Below are 19,682 nucleotides of genomic sequence, written 5' to 3' on the forward strand. Positions count from 1 at the left end.
AATTTTCAGGAAAGTACTAATAGAGATTACCCTCATTCTATTCCAAAATTCACAACACCGGAGAATTTTCCGACACTCACGCCGGAAAAGGTTGAATCTCTTTTAAAAATAGTTAAATCAGGGTACCCTTTGGACCTCATACCTGCAAAAATCACCTCCCAGCTATCTAAGCAGCTTGCGGTTCCCAACTTCTCAATTCTGAGCAGTTCCATGAAGGATAGCAGTCTCCCCCTAGAGTGGAAAGCGGCACAGATTATCCCCATCAGAAAAAATCCTAAAGCTCCATTGGACGATTCAGCTAAATCTCGTCCTATCTCTCTCCTCCCTTTGCAGAGCAAACTTCTAGAAAAACATATCAATAACATCTATCTGAATTTGCAGAATCTTCTTACTGCCTAGATCCTTCTCAGTCGGGGTTCCTTCCCAGCCATAGTACAGAGTCTGCACTTGTGGCGGTCACCGACCACATCAGAATGTCCCTAGATAATGGTCAAGCAGTGCTCCTGGTGTTGCTTGACCTATCCACTGCCTTCGATACCATTTCTCACCAGATCCTTCTGAAAGACTGAGGGATAGTGGTATCCAAGTAAATGCCCAAAAATGGCTGTCCAATTTACTAACAGACAGAAACCAGACCATCAATTTGGGCCCTTTTCTCTCCCAGACCACTAAAGTAACCAAGGGCGTACCACAGGGCTCCTGTTTGAGCCCCACTTTATTTAGCATATATGTGGCTCCCTTAGCAAGTTTACTGAGGAAACTAGGATTCTGTCCTATCTCCTACGCCAATGACACCCAGCTTCTACTATCCTTTGACAAAACCAACCGTAACACTCAGGCCAACTTCATGGAGGGTATGAAGGTCATCGCTGACTGGATGAGAGACATCTATCTACAGCTTAACACTGAAAAATCAGAGATAATGTTGTTCGGAGACGAGGCAACAAGATGGTCCCCTGAATGGTGGCCCGAGGAACTAGGCTCTGCCCCAACCCTCAAACTAGTGGCAAATAATCTGGGCATTCGATGGATCAAAAACGTACCCTAGAGGAGCACGCCACTTCTACGGCCGGGGCTTGCTTTCACACACTGAGCCTTCTACGAAGAGTGTTTCCCTTTTTGCCATCTTACACGCGAAAGACTCTAATCCAGGCATTGGTGCTTAGCCGCCTGGACTACTGCAAAACTTTGCTTATTTCAGCTAAGGAGAGTTCCATGAACAAATTGCAGGTGGTCCAGAACACTGCGGCCTGCCTGGTTGCCAATGCCCCGCCCAGAACAGCTTCTCTTCCCTTACTTCAAAAACTACATTGGCTCCTAATTCAAAAAAAGGATACAATTTAAAATCTGATGCATGGCCTACAAATCCTTACGTGACCTAGGTCCCAGCTATCTAGCTGGTAAATTTGTCAGATAACAACCATCCAAGTAATTCCGGTCAGAGTCCAATGCATTGCTGCACTTCCCACACTTCAAAAAAAGCTTGCATGGGAGGCAAAGCTTTTTCCCATCTAGCTCCCCTATACTGGAACCAACTCCCTATCCAACTACGCCAATGCACTGATTTCCTGGTATTCAGAAAGTTGCTGAAAACCCTACTGCTCCCTGGTTGGCTATTGCAGTCTTAGCGCGGAGATACCCCGGTTGGGGTGATTCGGGCGCTTTATAAATCAAAACAAATCAAATGTACTTATCTTTAAAGCCATATCAAACTAATTTAAACACTCTCGGTCTAATCATGGTTAATTTCCATTTGATTGTGCATTTCAATTGATTATTGATGACTGAAAGTGAGCAAACTAAAGAGATCTCTAAATATTGAGTACTAATGTTGTTTATTTGCACAGCTTTAACAGAAGTATTATTCTGTATGATATTAGCCTGACTAAGGGCCCGATCCCAATCTGGGGTAAAAGGACAGTGAATCGGATTCGGCTTTACCTAAACTGATCTGGATTCCTTGTTCCTGCCCAAATCGTTCCCCAGTTCCGAACGACCATGTACGATGCCTGGAAACCCTTAGCGCTGACTGAATCCCCTCCAAAAGGCATTAAACAGGTTGATCCTTTCTGGAGCCGATGCGTACGGCTCTATGGATTTGAATTTGAATTTGAATTTAAAAACATTTGTATAGCGCACTTCTACCACGCGGTTTCTTGGCGCTTTTGGATTTGCGAGGAGACAGCAGGAGCGGAGGGAGTCTAGACATTGTAGGCACAGGAGAAGAGCAGAGTTTTAAGGCCTTTACGGAACTCGATGTAAGAGGATGTCATGCGGAGTTCCGTCGGAAGGGAGTTCCAGAACGCAGGAGCGAGAACTGCAAATTTTGTTCCGCCCGCCTTTTTCTTTCTAAAACGGGGGGTAGTTAGCAGGGCCTGATGGGTGGATCGAAGCTCTCTACCCGGCGTGTAGGGCCTGATGGCGGAGCAAATGAACTCCGGGGCGGTGCCCATTTTGGCCTGAAAGGTGGTACAGCCCAGCTTGAACAAGGCTCGCTCTTTCACCTGCAGCCAGTGTAGGGCCTGCAGTAAGGGAGCGGCTCGGTGGAATTTGGGCAGGCCGTGAATCAGGCGGGCGGCCTGGTTCTGCACGAGCTGCAGACGGTGAATGGCGTAGGCTGGGGCGCCATTGTAAATGATGTTGCCATAGTCAAGGCGCGAGAGCACCATAGCCATCACTATGATCTTGAGGGCAGGTAGAGAGAAAAAGCGAGAGATCTTCCTGATGGTTCTAAGGGGAAAAAAGCAGGAGGAAACAACCGAATTGACCTGTGAGTGAACAGAGAGTGAAGGGTTAAGAAAAATGCCAAGGGTTTTGACCTTGGGTACAGGGAGCGGGGGGACACCAAGTGAGAGGGGCCAGTGGGAAGGGGACCAGGGACTGCAACCACCTCCGGTCAAGACTAACTCCGTCTTGTCCGGGTTGAGTTTGAGGTGGTTGCAGTTCATCCAATCCTGGATGAACAACATGACGGATTGGACATTCAGGGAAGATGAGGAAGAGTGGGAAAGGTTAAAGATTAGCTGGAGGTCATCGGCGTAATTGAACACTATGGACTTGGTTTCCGAGCAAGCAAGTACGATTCGGACAGTCTTTCCAATTTGGTTTGCTTGGAGCAAAAAGGCTGCCGGAATCAGTCTTTGGGGGGCCCATAGCAGGCCCCCCTTCAGCCATGGTCCTCCGGATCGGGGACGTGAGTGTGCCCACAGGACCCCCCCTTGCCAACCATGCATAATGTGGCAGGCACCATGGTGTCCCCTCCACAGTGTGCAGGGTTTTCCCCAGCCACCCCTTTCTGCAATGGGAGCCTGTGTTCTCATCCGGACCACAGGTTCCCATTGAAGCCAACGGGAGCCCGACTAAATCATATCCAGCTGCATACAAATGCATTGTACTCGTTCGGTCGGACTCCCCCGATCTGAGTCGTACGGAAACCATTCCGGAACTGAGTCGTTCGGTATGCTTTCTGAACATGATCGGAATAGGGCCCTAAATTTCTTAAGGGCATTTGGCTTGCCGTCCTAATAATATATTTGTGTAGTGTTGTTTTAAGGATCATATGTATGAATTTGATTATCAGTCTGTAGAGCAGCTTTCTAATTCCTGGCCCTCATTGGAGGCTGAGTGAACTCCCTCTTGCCCGACCCTTCTCGGCACGAAGCAAGGTCGGTCGGAGGACCAACAGATTGTTTAATAACCAGAAGATAGGAAAGGGCCTGTAACACTGCAATAGATCTAAAAAAAGATGGGATGGCTCTGTCCTAGTGCCCACATGTCGTCCGGCTCCTCAACTCAATATTCCGAACTGATACGGAAATATATTCTGGTGCAAAAATGCAATAAGTACATAATATAAACACTGCTTTAAGCGCTGATCTATATAGTGCAGTTTAAATAGCAACATTTTCCAAATCTTTAATTTCATCAAAACAGATCTTACCGATCACTAGCTTTCAATCTATTAGTCCAACAATGCACCTGTTCACAGAGATCTCATTTAGACAGGCCTAGAAAAGAAGAAGATGGTATGGTATTTCCCTTCTGTCAGAGGCTATTCAGGGGACCACAAGACAGAATGGGCTACCGTACCCCAACTGTGGTGGTAGAGGTCACTTGCCATAGGTGTCCTGGGGAAAATCCTCATATTGCTCTGCAAAGTGGGCAGGGACCACCCTTCCCATAATAAACTATCAGGATAACAAGGATGAGCAGTGAACAGCTTCTCAGGGAGGTAGTGCAGGGACAAGAGCTCAGAACTCAACAGTGAACAAATAGACACAGTAACCTATTGTCCAGCCCAGTACTTATTGTTTAGTTAAAAGAAAGTACTTACATCACAGAGCAAAATAAAATACTACACAACGCAATTATGATTCTTATTTACCAGGTTGTTTTTCTGCATGTTATATTCTGTGGCATGCTACACCCCTTTCAAATCATCAATCATTTCTACAATCCTTGTATGCAGTGGCAATCGTTACGCCATCTTAATGAGCCCCTAAGTTTGGAGTTGGAATAGTAATTTTTTATGTTTTACTATCCAACACTCTACCTGAATTTACGCAGTTTGGAGTTGGAATAGTTTTTTTGATGGGATATTGTGATATATTATTTGTTATTGGTTTATTTGGGTTTTTGATTACTCAATGTTTTAGGGTATGCAATTTCTAATACTTTCGTAGTTTAATATTTGGAATGTGTAATATTGTTTGCAGGTTTTTATATTTGATTGGGGTTAATTATTTGTTGTTAGTTACGTATATTTATTACAATGTTATATAATAATGATTTTACGGATTTTGTTATATAAATTTAATATAAAACATAGGACATGAATAATTTTGTCATATAATTATTTTGGCTCACGTTTTACCATCCATTTATTGTAAATAGCGAAAATCATTGTTTGCAATTTGGATGCAAATAATACATTATTAATTAACACATATGTTCTGTATACATATTTAAATTATTACAATTCTAATGTGTAATACATTTATGCATTTTCAAAACATTCAGGTAACAGAAATATAAATATATTGTTGACAGTTTTATAAATTAATATACTTTTTTTGCTTAATCTTTTCAATTTTATTTACAAAAAGTAATATATTTGAGTACATTCATTTTTACATATATTTATAATACATTTTAAATAATTGTATTGTTGTCAAAAAATTATTTTAAATATATGTAACAATGTTATGTTTTTTTCACATTTTTGGGTTAGTTATATGATATATTAAATATTATTTATTACTAATATTTAATAAAATAATTAATTTACATATATGTTGGAATGTAATATATTTTTTCATAAACCACATTTACATGTTTAAACATTGTCACATTGTTTGCATGTTAATAATATTTATTTTGGTAATTTTATATGTTGTAAATTATATATATCACAAAACATATATTTTTTAATATATATTACATTTTACATATTAAATGTTGTGTTCCTGTAATATTAAATATATATTTACAGTTTTATTCTGTATATATTTTCTATATTATATTTGTAAAATATAAAAATATATATTAAGGTATTTGAATTACTTTTTGTAAATCTCCATTCTTGTCTATGGGTAAACAGTCTTTTTTTTTCTTTTTATTGCGTGGCCTTTTATTTCTGATTTTCTCGCTTTTCTTTCTATTTTGTTTTTAGGTCATTTTGGAAGGCGAATCCTCACGGTTGGGAGCTGCGTTTAGTCTCTTAGTTTGTTTTATATAATTTTAAGGTAATTGTAGGGTAAGGGGAGCTAGTAGGCATATAGTTAGAGTAAGTAGAGTGTTAAATGTAGCTTTGTTGTGTAGGATGTTGTAGTTTTAGTAGTTTAGTGTTTAGTTTGTTTGTCGTTGTTTTTAAGAGTAGTGTAGTGTTATAGAGTGTTAGTTATGTGGTTTTTAAGTGTGGTATGTTATACTGCATGTTATAATTAATGTATGTGGGGTTGTGGAAGGGTGTTGTTTTTCTAGTTTTGCAGGTGTCCGGTTTCCATGTACCGTGGAGTTGAAGAGATGTTTTTTATGAAAAATGAAATTGTATTTAGTATTATTGAAACAATCTATTTTTTTACATTTCCTTTTATTTTTCAGGTTTGTTGAAGCTTTTGTTTTTTAACTATTGATTGTTTTTTTTTAGGGCTTCGCTATTGAGAGGATTGTGTTGCTGGATATTTTCTACAGCTGTATTTTTACATTTTCTGGGGGCTTTCCTATTTTGTCGGATTGATTTTTGGTTGGAGATCAGATGGATTTCGACGTTTTTGAGGATGATCTACTGCTGCAAAACTGTACGTAATTTTGAATTATTATGGGTAGGAGATGTTTTTGGTTTCAATTTGTTTGCTGGTTTATTTTTTATTTTAATAATGATGTCATATTTTGGTGTAAATCTCTAAGGTAAAATGACATAGTAATAATTATAAATGTAAAAAGGAGTAGTAATATATTTTCTTTCCGCTTTGGTTACTTTTTTTATAGTTTATGGTGCTTGGATTTTTGAGATCTTTAAAGTATAGATTTGGCTATTGTTTCTAGATATTCTAATCCTTTGGTGTTTTGGTAGAGTCTAGGTCCGCATGCAGGTCTCTCCCCACGCTGCTGCACAACTCTGCCTGCATTGTTTTTGCCTAATCTTGTATTTTTCCCCTGTGCCTGCCTTGCTTTCTTGCCCAGACTTGTTTTTATTCCCCTGTGCCTGTACTTGCTTTCTTAACCATACTTGTTTGTATTCCCCTGTGCCTGTACTTACTTTCTTGCCCAGACTTGTTTTTATTCCTCTGTGCCTGTACTTGTTTTCTTGCCTAAACTTGTTTTTCCTTCCTGTGCCCAGTTCTCCCGCGGTCTGCACCCATTTTTTCCGCTGCTGCATCCCTGCGGCCCTGCCCCCCTGCAATCAAATTCCCCGTCTCGCTCCCACCTCCCAGCTGCTACTCCCTCCCACATCCCCTCATATGGAGGCTGCGCAAATGTGCGCCTAAGGCAAGCCCATCTGCGCCCATCCATGCCTGGACCGCGCCCAGCGCCAGGAACCCTGGACCCCGCAAAAGCCATAACGCCTGACACCGCTACGATGCCAGAACCCTCCATGCACTCAACACCGGACGATCACACACCTGCATCCTGGTCGCCCTGAAAAGCACCCAAGGAGCTTTCACCTGCCATAACTGCAGCTTCACAAGCATCCGCTCCACCATGCTGCAATCCAGGAAAGAACCCAACCACCTCAGATGCATCCTTCTCAACACCCGCTCCCCCCACAAACACGCCGTTGAACTCTGGGACCTACTCAACTCAACCTCCCCACACGTTGTCTTCCTGACGGAGACCTGGCTGAACTCCGCCTCGGCACCTGACAAAGCCATAGCCGTCCCGGAAGGCTACAAGGTCACCCGCAGGGACTGCACCAACGGAGCAGGAGGAGGAATCGCCATTGTCCACAGGAACACTCTCAGAGTCTCAACCAACACCGATGACACCCTCAACACCGCCAACCACCTGCACTTCCAGATCCACACCTATCCCAACACCACCCTTAGAGGATCCCTCATCTACTGACCCCCCCAGACCCTGACCACAGTTCATAGACTCCATCGCCAACTTCATCAGCACACATGCCCTCGCCTCCACGGACTACATACATCCTGCTCGGGGATCTGAACTTCCAACTTGAGAACAACAACGACACCAACTCCACCACCCTGATCAACAACCTAACCAACCTCGGACTTAGACAACTCATTACAACACCCACCCACTCTGCGGGTCACACGCTTGACCCCATCTTCTCCGCAAGCCCCCACGTCTCCTTCAACCACACCACCAAACTCCACTGGACAGACCATCGCTGCATCCACTTCACCTGCAAGAAACCCACCACGCACTACCGCACCCAACAGATGCCTCACTGCTGCTGGAGCAAAGTCACCAAAGACCAGCTAACCACTAGCCTCGCCCAGAGCCCACCTGCCGACCCCACTGACCCCGACACCGCCCCCGCAACCTCAGACAGTGGATCAACGACTGCGCCACCACCCTCGCCCCGATCAGGAAACCCTCCAACAGTCACACCAACAAGAAAGCCAGATTGTTCCGTGAAGACCTCCGGGCCTCCAAGCAAACCTGCCAAAAGCTGGAGAAGATCTTGCTCCGTGAACTAACACTGAACAGCCACGCAGCCCACAAGAACGCCACCCGCAGACACTATGACCTCATCAGATCTGCCAAAAGAGCCTCCTTCAAAAACTGCCTAGACAACAACTCGCACAACAGCAAAGAGCTCTTCAACATAGTTAAGGAACTCTCCAACCCCAGCTCCAACACCAACGACGTTCCACCCTCGCAAGACCTGTGCGACTCGCTGGCCATCTTCTTCCACCGCAAGATAGCAGACATCCACGACAGCTTCAACGCCATAACCGCCCGACAACCACTGAGACCTCCGCCCCATGACCACCATCCGCACCAACCTTCTGCTCTCCTGGACCAACATCAACGACTACAACACCATCAAGATCATGAACACCATCCACTCCGGATCTCCGTCAGACCCATGCCCACACCACATCTTCAACAAAGCCAGCACATCCATCGCACCCCATCTCCGTAAGGTCATAAGCACCTCCTTCGAGACAGCAACCTTCTCGGAGAGCTGGAAGCACGTTGAGATCAGCGCCTTACTCAAGAAACCCAAGCCATAACCCAAGGACTTCAAGAACTTCTGGCCCATCCCCCTGCTCCGGTTCCCGCCAAAGGTCAGCGAGAAGACTGTCAAGAAACAACTGACCCAATACCTCGAGGAGAACAACATTCTGGACCCTTCCCAGACCGGGTTCCACAGCAACCACAGCACAGAGACTGCCCTCATTGCTGCCACTGATGACATCAAGTCCCTGCTGGACAACTGAGAAACACATCCTATACCTGTCAGCCGCCTTCGACACGGTCTGCGACCACACACTATGAACACCTCCACAACGCTGGGATCCAAGAGAAGGCCCTGGACTGGACCACCTCCTTCCTCTCCGGCAGAACACAGAGCGTCTGCCTTCCCCCCTTCCGCTCCGAAGCCACCGAGATCATCTGCGGGGTACCCCAGGGCTCATCCCTCAGCCCAACTCTTTTTAACATCTACATGGCACCGCTCACCCACGTCGCTCGTCGGCACGACCTCAACATCATCATTTCCTACGCCGGTGACACCCAGCTGATCCTCTCCCTCACCAAGGACCCCCCACACTGCCAAAACCAACCTTCACGAAGGAATGAAGGCCGTCGCTGAATGGATGAGGAACAGCCGACTGAAGCTGAACTCGGACAAGACGGAGGTCTTAAACCTTGGATCCACCTCTTCGGCTTGAGGCGACTCCTGGTGGCCGACTGCACTGGGAACCGCTCCAACACCCACCGACCACGCACGCAACCCAGGGGTCATCCTCAATTCCACCCTCTCCATGACTAAACAGATCAACACCTTCTCCTCCTTCTGCCTCAACACCCTTCACAGGATCTACAAGTGGATCCCCACTGAAACGAGAAGAACGGTCACCCAGGCCCTCGTCGGCAGCAGGTTGGACTACGGAAATGCCCTCTATGCAGGAGCCTCGGCCAAACTCCAGGCTCCAATGCATCCAGAACGCCTCTGAACACTTGATCCTCGACATCCCTTGCTGCAGCCACATCACACCCCACCTGAGAGCCCAGCACTGGCTCCTGGTCAACAAGAGGATAACGTTCAAGCTCCTCAGCCAAGCACACAAGGCACTCCACAACACAGGACCAATGTACCTCAACAGATGACTCAGCTTCTACACCACTACACACCAGCTCTGCTTCGCAAACCTAGACCTCGCCACAGTCCCCTGCTTCCGAAGAGCGACCTCCGGCATCAGTTCGTTCTCCGACCTCGCCGCCAAGACCTGGAGCACCCTCCCCATCCACCTACGGCAGACCCAAGAACTGCTGACCTTCAGAAAACTCCTCAAGACCTGGTTTTTCGAGCAATAGCAGCATTCCTCACCCCAGCGCCTTGAGACCCTCACGGGTGAGTAGTGTGCTTTACAAATGATATGATTGATTGATTGATTGACTGTAGGTATTTGTACATTGTTTTTGTTTGCTTACTAATTTTAGGACCTATTTTAGTTAGGGATTGTTCTAGCCTTAGTTCTTGGTAACTTTGAGGCTTATTATTATGGCGGGAAGACATCAGTCCACCCGCCATCATCACAGTGATGGGACTGACTGCCAGATGTGCAGTGGTCCCACCGGCCCAATTAGGATGCACCCGCCATACTGGCAGGCGCATCCTGGCCTTTTACCATTGCGGACAGTGCTGCTGGCTGTAGCACCGTACGCAATGGTAAACGGGCATGACAGCATTTCCCTTCACCCCGTGGCAGGCACTACACTGTGCCTGCCACTTGGTGCAGGGAACTGCCATGGTACCCCACCAGTTCACCCCCCCCACCAAGGGGCCAGCAATGGGCCCCCAAAACCAATCCCCGCCAGCCTTTCCATGGCAGCACCGCCGACATGGAAAGGCCCATCAATCACCCACATCCTAATATGGTGGGCGGTCCCTGCTGGGCACCGGCCGGCAATGTAACGATTGCCTACTGGCGGAAAAGCGGAGGACTGACTTTGCGTCCGCCGCGATACCCACCGCCATCGTAATATGGTGGGGTATTTCTCATTATGATGGCGTAACTATTGCATCCTTTGTTCTTTTTTTATGTAATGTAATGTGAAAAGCACTTGTAAAGCGCACGTTCAACAGGCAGTTTCATGGCGCTTTCATAGACATTCAACCAGGGGATGTGGAATTCGGGTTGTCTTTGGTGTCCTGATCCTACCCATGTATCCATAAAATAGTCAAGTAAGGGTGTTAGTTTAGCTTCATTAGCTTGGTAAATGGGACTTTCTATCAGTAAACTATAGTGGTTTGCTACTTCTGCTCTGTGTACATAGGCAAGGGCTATTAGCTTTTTTATTTGGTATACAAAGTTGCTGTTCGTTGCATATTCTATGTTAAGGGCCGATTATGATCTCACTAGGAAAGCCCTCCGTTCGGCTCGGATCCGGAGGGCTTTCAGAGAGAAACGTGCTCCGGGAGTCCGAACAAGCAAGTATGATGCATCCATATGCTTACGGACTCGGTTTGCTCGGACTCCCATTGAACTCTATGGGAGCCTGTGTACCAATGCATACACAGGCTCCCATAGTAAAAAGGGGTGGGTGGGGAAAAGCGTACACCTGTGGCAGGCACCCAATGGTGCCCGCCACACTGTGTATGATTGTGGGCACCCCGACAATGACCGATTAAAGGGTCCCGGGTAAAGGGGGGCCTGCTACGGCCCCCGAAGTACAATTTCGACAGCCATTTTGTCTTGCTGAGACACGAGTCAATGCGGCTGTCCAAATCGTGCATCCTACTTGCTCGGTTAGATTCTGGCTCCCTTGTGCAGCACGATTCGGCTACGAAGAAGTTGTACATACAGGATCGGGTTCCAGAAACTATTCGGTTGACGCATATGCGATCTTCGTATCGTGCTTGGTTGTTCAGACCTGTGCATGATTCTGTTCGAAACAACAACTACGAATCAGATCCGGTAAAGCCAAATCCTATTCAGAGGCCTTCCGAACGACATCGTAATCACGTCCTTAGTGTTGAATTTTAGAGATGTTTCCACATACTTTCCTTTAAATGGTAATAGCATCCTTGTATTGCAGAATGTGAATATATTATAAAAACTGCTTGGATCATTGCATGCTCAAAATCTATTATTATTTTTTGAGAAAAGACATTTTCTGTTCCTTGTTTAATTACTGTTAGTAAGTCTATATAGGTTGTACTTTGTTTGTTGGGAAGTAGGGTGCATATGAAAGGGATTTTGTAAAGTTGATGGAATGGTTTAGGACAAACATTAAATGTGCCATCCATCATCCGTGTTTCACATTGCTTTAATTTTGCATGTTGGTGGCAAAGATGATAATTCTTTTTTCATGACTGTTGTTGTCAAAAAAGAATAAATTTTTCGTCTTTGTGTGTGACTGTGTATTCTGATAGTATTTCTATATCTGAGAAAGTTTTGGGAGGGGTGGTGTTTGATTAATTAATCTTTTTGTTCTAGTTTGGGATGGAAGGTAACTGCCCAGGAACATGCCCCGGAACACGTGTGAGAACATGTTTTAAAATGTCTGTGCTTTGATGTTTTCTAGAGCGTCCCTAACCTCTATTTCTGTGACAATGGGTCAGTGGTTGTGTTCTTTAACATTAATTATGGTTGTTTCCCTGGTGATTGCTCTCCCATAGCAAGAATTGGAGTTAATTGTTAATAAGTGAAAAGTAAACATTTTGGTATACATTTTCAATTTTTAATCATACTTACATATGTGTTGTTTTTTTTCTTTATGATGCTTTCTCAAAGTTTGTTGGTGGTCTACTGCTTGAATTTTTTTCTGTTGGTTGAAAAAAGTGTTAGCTTTATTAAAGTGTAACATTTTCTTTGTTAGTTTTGTTTCGTTAGTGTCCATTTTTATTTCGTCATTTTTATGTTCTAAAAAATACTTACTCTTTTTCGCTTATGTACTTTATTTCTTAGATCTTGTTTTTGAATTTGTCATTCTATAGCCTGTTAAAGGGAAATGAGATAAAGGTTTTTATTAATTATATTTTGTTTGTTAAGATTGTCTTTAGGTCTATTATTTTAAGTTTTACAAATTGTTAGGACATATACTTACTTGATTGTATGTATTTTGTTAGTGTTGATTGTGTTCCTTCTTTTTGTAGGAAATGGTGGAGTAGAAATGTGTATGTACTGTAGAGTTTTGGTGAAGTTTAGTCTATAAAACATGACCAGGAAAAAACAATGGTTTTGTTTAGTAGGTTTATATGTTTCATTTTTTTTAGTTAAGGTTATTTATTTATTTTAAATGTTTTATGCTTACCTTTAACAATACTTTTTGATTGTAGTAGTATATGTAGATCTTTTTCGTTGTGTTGTCTATCTGGCAAAGATGTGTCCTTCACCAATGTTTGTCAGTTTTGAGGTAATTTTAATGTTAATTAATTGGTTACTTTTATAGTGTTAGTTTAATTAGTTGAAGCTTACTATTGGGTTCTGAGGTTGTAGTTGAATTTGATTGGTTGGAATAGCATCTTTGGGATAATTTTGGCAGTAATAATTTAATTTGTTTAATGTGTTTGGTATTTATTTAAAAGCTCTTTTTTATTTTATGTTATAATATAATTAGAATATATGTTTTAATATAAGTTATATTTTATTATATGTTGTATATTTGCTTATTAATATGTAATAGTGGTAATTATTAATTTGAGCTTTTGTGTTGGTGGATTTATTTTAATTGGATTTTTTACGTTTATTAGTTTGTTTTTTGTAGATGTTTGATAATTTTTTTGATGTACATTTAAATGTTAGAAAAGTGTGTTTTTTAAAAACGTTAAAATTAGTTTTTACTATGTTTAAATGTTATTTTTATGTTAAGATGTATTTTAGCAATGTTTGTGTTGTCGGTATTATATATGTCAATATTTTTTGGGATTATTTGTTAATTAGAATTTTCCAATATTTTTGTGTACGATTATTTTGTAGTCAATATTTGTTTCTCGATATTTTTGTAATTTCAATTGTGTGTATTGCTAGTCGATATGTGTGAGTATTCCACTTCCATTAAGGATAACTTTCCAAATAAAAGGGTTGATTCTTTAGTGCTATCAAAAATTTGGAGTCCTGTTTTGTAAAAAAAGTGGGGATCAACACACAGTTTGCTGTGCTCCAATAGTCACAGTATCCTTTTTTGTGATTGGTCTGTTTTTGACACAGCTTTGCTCTCCTACCTGTTAATAAATATTACCAGAGCTTCCTACCAGATTTTCTTTTTCAGCCCATGTTGAGTTAAACTGGATGCAGATGGGCAGGGCATGAGAAGGTCTAAGGCAAATAACTCTATTGCCCCCATTATGATGGTGGGCAGAAGGCCCCCGCTGGGCCGGCGGTGACGATCCGTCCGCCATATGTCCCTGGATTCCCCCGCCATATTAGTATGGCAGGGCACCGCAGCGGATGAAAAGACCGTCTGGCGCTTTTCCGCCGGTTGAATTCTAGACCGGGCTGAAAAAAGGGACACAATATGGTGGCGGTGTCTGCAAGACAATGCCATTCATATTACGATGTAGTCGGAACATTAACTTTTCATGGCTGCGATGCCGCCATGGAAAGCCAGGCGGTTCTTGCTGTTGGGAGCCTGTTGCGGGCCCCCAGGGTGCTGGTGGGGTGTGGGGTGCACATGGGGAGTATCTATGGCACCCCCGCAACATTTGCATGTACAAGGTGGCAGGCACCTCGCGGTGCCTGTCACGTTGTGCATGCAAATGCACAACATGCATTTTTTATATTGCGGCAGGTGCTGCTTACAGTACAGCCCGCCGCAATGTAAAAAATGTGGGATGTGACCGCCATGGTGTCGGTCACATACTGATTGACATGGCGGGATCGCTGCACCCATGGCGGGCAGTCCGTTTGCCGTTGCGTTGGCGGGCGGACATCGTAATGAACACCTTTGTGTCCTGCATCAATCCTGACAAGCCATTTCTGTGCAGCCCTTGTTCATGAAACTTTCAACATGAACAATATTCCAAAGAGCGATAATTCCAACCTGAATAATGAGTTACACAGTGAAACATTTTTCCTCAAGAATGTTTATTTGAAGGAACATAGACATCTCTTCCACTGTGTTGTTTTTTTCCATCAGAGTATCTCCCCATATAGCAATTCTTTTGGGTCCAGTTCATAAAACGGCCCTTTTGAAAGGTCACACCTATATTTTGTGTACATCCTTACTGTCAAAAACTGCACAAAGAATTCCAGGCCCACTCTTATGAATCTAGAACTGTCACAGAAACCTAATGGAATGTACACATGCAGTAATGTACAGATGTATACTTTTACATCCAGAAATGGACAAGTGGAGTTGCTCAATTTTTTCCCAATAGAGCAAATATTTTTCCTTTAATAGAGACCAGTTATCCTACTTTTCTGTCAGTTTTTGACGTGCTAGCTTCCAATTCCAGCTTGGAAACTCATGAACTCCTGCATTGAGATCAACAAATCTACAATCCTTTCCAGGATGGGGAACTGCCTGCAAAAGAGCCCCAAACTTGGTGGACCCTTCAAGGAACACCCACAAGCCACCTCTGCAAGCAGATTTCAACACACAATTCCACAGTTCTGCTCTGTAATCAGTGAATCAGGATTGATGTTTGTCTTCTTAAAAGCTCTTCTTCTGCACCTAAGTTTGAACAAATAGTTTGTGATTCAGTGCCTTTGTGTCTACACCTTCTGCCCCAGGGGGGGACATTCCAGAGCCTCTCATCCTTCCACCGTGGGCCTCTCCCCACTCTTGTTCTTCCTCCAACAACTCAGTTTGCTTTAACTCCTAATTAGTTTTCACTCATTTTTATTGATTTAAAAGATAATTTCATTTTTTTTAAAGGACACATTAATGGTTTTTCCCCAGTTTCATGAGTTAACATAAGATAACCTGGTCTGTTGGCTTAGTGATCTAACAAATGCGTCCACTGTAGGGGCCTGTGTTTGACCTCATGATCACAGGTCCAAATCTCAGGCGGTCCACTCAGCCTTTCATCCTTCCAAGGTTGATAAAATGAGTTCCAATGAGTTGTGTAAAAGTAATCATCTGTTATTCAGCGCCAAAATACTTGCATTGGTGAACGTGCGCTTTACAAATACACATGCTATATTATAACCAGAAGTGTGGAACAAAAACAAGTTAACAAGTACCCCCTCAACCCCCTTACCTCCCACATTCTTCCCCCATTCCCTCACCATCCACCATTTTACAACAACCTGCTCAAAGCACTTTGGGGGTGATTAAGATGGCAGAAGGCCCGCCACTGCCAGTCATGCGGTGGCTTGCCCTCCGCCATCTGACAGCAATTCCGTCCCCATATTACGATGGCGTGGGGAATCGCTGTCGGACCACAGCAGTTGTAAAGACTGCCCGCCATGCTTCCACCTCAGGCAATTGTCAGCATCTGTAAAAAGGTGGCGGTGCCTAGCCGCCACGGTCTGCCAAATTACAATGCTGCCTGTAGCCAGCCTTTCCAGAAAGGCTGGTGTGGATTAGTTTCTGTGGCCCGTTGCGGTCCCCTTGTGTTGGGGGAGGTGGTGCTGCACTGGGGGAGTACCCTCCTACATTTCCCTGCACTACATGGCAGACACCGCTTGGTGCCTGCCATGTAGCGCAGGGAAACGCACAACATGCTCTTTTAGCATTACAACGGGTGATGCAGCCAGTGGTAAGAATACTGCTAGCTACACGTGATATTCTTTTAACTCACTGAATTTGCTATTTTAAAAATACATCACTTGTTTAGAACTTTTAATTATTGAATAGAGGAAGCTTGACTTACTTGTAGGCTTGCCCCCTGCACCCTGGTCCGCCGCGACAAGTGACGTTTGAACGGAGGGTGGACCTAGGGCAGTTTTCAGTTCCCTCCCTTCTGGCCCCCGTGGTTCCGGCGGGTTGAGCAGTCTAGTCGGTTTGTACCACAGGGTACTTAAACCCATGACAGACCGAGCGCGCAGCGGACGCTGTAAGAATACTGCTAGCTACGCGTGATATTCTTTTAACTCACTGAATTTGCTATTTTAAAAATACATCACTTGTTCAGAACTTTTAATTATTGAATAGAGGAAGCTTGACTTGTAGGCTTGCCCAGCTGCGGTCAGTAGTAGGAGTTCCTGCAGGGCGGTGACGTGGGGAGGGGGAGGGGCAGGGTGGGGGGGTAGTAATGTATGGATTACGGAGTTTAACAGGTAAGTAAACATATAAATGAATAAAACGAATTTCGTTGCGCGCACTGCATCGCTTTTGGTGATGCAGTGCACGAAACAAAAGAGGGCTGATTTATCCCCAATATTTAAGGTCAATGGGCTTCTGGACCCCCTGATGAAATCAATGGAACAAAACTATGCGGCCTTCTGCGAACATATCACCGAAACTCTTGACCAGATTGCCCCGGCTAAGAAAATCAGGAAGTTGGGGAGACCCTCCACCCCCTGGTACAATGATACATTAAGGACAAAAAAAGGGAATCCAAATTGGCAGAGCGGCAATGGAGGAAAGCATATGCAGAGATAGACAAAGCCCTCTGGAAGGAAGAGTTAGCCATTTATAAAAAGGAAATTGGGAATACTGAGGCAGACTACTATGCCAAAACTATCCTGAAGGCGCCTAACAGCACTAGGGCTATTTTTAAAATCATGAAGGACATTGCTAGTCACGAATTCACTAGTAGCAGCATCCCACCTAGTCAAGAGCTATGTAATAGCTTAGCTACATTCTTTGACGACAAAATATGAAAAATGATAGAAGGGCTGGAAATTGAAGAAGTGGGTATATCCGGCGAGGTAGATGGACAACCGTCTACGGGTAAGCAAAAGAGCTGGGAAAGAGGGGTTGAGCCGGAGGACCAGGCAATCTATTCGGATCCCTTTGAGCTTCCCTCTAAGGAGTTTCTTCAGGCCCCCCTTTGGACCTCCACCCTCCTGAAATTTGGAAGGAGCTGGGAAGTGAGTTGCTTCCTATACTCCGACAGCTGTGCAATCTATCACTAAGCAGTGGACACAAGTAATCATTACACCATTGCTGAACAATCCGACACTTGATCCAGCATGCCCAAAAAACTACAGGCCGATATCCCTCCTCCTATATCCAGTAAAGATCATAGAACGTTTGGTCAGTGGGGCACTCTCCCAGTTTTTGGAGCGTAACAACTAGCTGGAGGATGTGCAGTTTGGGTTTCGCCCAGATCATGGGACTGAGACAGCTTTAGTTACCTTTTTGGAAGACCTTCGAAAGCAAGCAGACAGAGGACAACCAGCAATTTCGATCTTACTAGACCCGTCTGCCGCGTTCGATACGGTTAACCACACAGCTCTTATGACCAGGCTGTAAACTGTAGGGGTGTAGCACTAGATTTGTTTCGATCATACCTGACAAACAGACGTCAGGCGGTCACCCTTCCCCCTTATCGTTCGTACTTTACGGAGATTAGGCATGGGATCCCCCAGGGCTCTGCAATCAGCCCATTACTATTTAACACCTATATGAGCCCCTGATCTCGATAATTAAGTCCAATGGGGTTAGGTTGGTAAACTACGCTGATGATACACAGCTTATTGTCTCATTGAGAGAAACCTGCAGTCTCACTGGAACAATTCCACGCCTTTATGCTAGAAATGATGCACTGGCTAAAAAACAACTCTTTACAATTCAACTGTGAAAAAACTGAGATAATCTGCTGTGCAGCAGGTAAAGTCTCCTGTTCTCTCCCTTTGGGTTTTTGGCCCATTTCCAAGGAGAGACCTTTGCTACCCGTCACAACAGTACGCAATCTTGGGGTCAGTTTTAACGATAAATTGAACCTTGAAACCCACATCAATAAAATTGTGGGAAGCTGTTTTTCGCTTATAAGAGCTCTCCCGAAGAACTTGCCGTTACTCCCATACGAGGTGCGAGCACATATAGTAAGGAGCGTTATTCTGAGTCGACTTGACTATGGAAATGCGCTACTGCTGGAAACACCTGGGTACCTAATTGGGAGACTCCAGAAAGTACAGACGGTGGCGGCTAAACCGGCCCTGTCTAGTCCACGACGGTCATCCACTTCCTTGGCATTGTCGAATCTGCATTGGCTTCAGATACTCCAGAGGATTCAATTCAAGTCATTGTGCATTGTCTTTAAGGCACTGCACGGGATGGGACCAATACCGCTACAGTTTAAGTTTAATTGGTATAATCCCACACGGAGCCTTGTTCTTCCGCCACTAATCTGGTGAATATACCCAAGATCAAGAAAGTTAAATCCAGCGGAAGAGCTTTTAGCTATGCAGCAGCACGCCTCTGGAATAGCCAGTTGAGTTAAGACAGATGCAGGATCTGGTGAAGTTCAGGGGCAAAGTCAAAACTTGGCTTTTCCCTAGAGTACAGGCCGAGATTAGCAACCAGTGAGACTGGAATCGTGGGGATGGAGTATTTTTACCGCAGCGCCAGGATGCCCGTTGAGTTACAGTGCGCTTTATAAATCCAAAATACAACACAATACAATACAACCTAGCATGATGGAACCGCTTTGGTGGCGGTTGCATCATAATACGTGGTGCGGGACTGACGCTGTACAGGCAGGCGGTCCCAGGCACCGCTACCATGGCGAGTGGACTTGAGTCCGCCCACCATCGTAATCACCCCCCTTGTCTTTTATCTTTCCATTGAGGTACTTAACCATCACCTAACACCAGTTACGTCTCTTCTACCTTCTGAAATCCATAAACCTCTTAATCTTGTCGGGCGACTGAGAGCCCCATGATCTTTGTCCACACAAGTCAGGTTCCTACACTCACTGTTGTTTTTGTTCTATTTAAATGCTCTTGTCTCACCCAGCGGCCACATAACCCCACTCATATTTCTCCATTTATTTTCCCCTCCAGTGCACGCCATCCACTTCATGTTATTGTTTAGATTTCTAAAGATATCCCCTTCCTCTTCCTTTCTCTAATTCCCTTTCTTTCCAGTCCTCTACACCAATTTTCATCATTGTCTTTCTTCTGTTATCTGACCTTCCTGTTCAC

At 44.3% G+C, this 19,682-nt stretch overlaps 1 protein-coding gene across 3 annotated transcripts in view; it reads left to right on the top strand.

Annotated features, from left to right (window-relative positions):
• Window positions 1-19,682, top strand: part of FAM221B (family with sequence similarity 221 member B) — a 131,741-nt gene that overhangs the window by 82,844 nt on the left and 29,215 nt on the right. The window lies entirely within an intron of this gene.

This window comes from Lissotriton vulgaris, unplaced genomic scaffold (assembly GCF_964263255.1).
Source record: "Lissotriton vulgaris unplaced genomic scaffold, aLisVul1.2 SCAFFOLD_1743, whole genome shotgun sequence".
Lineage (NCBI taxonomy): Eukaryota > Metazoa > Chordata > Amphibia > Caudata > Salamandridae > Lissotriton > Lissotriton vulgaris.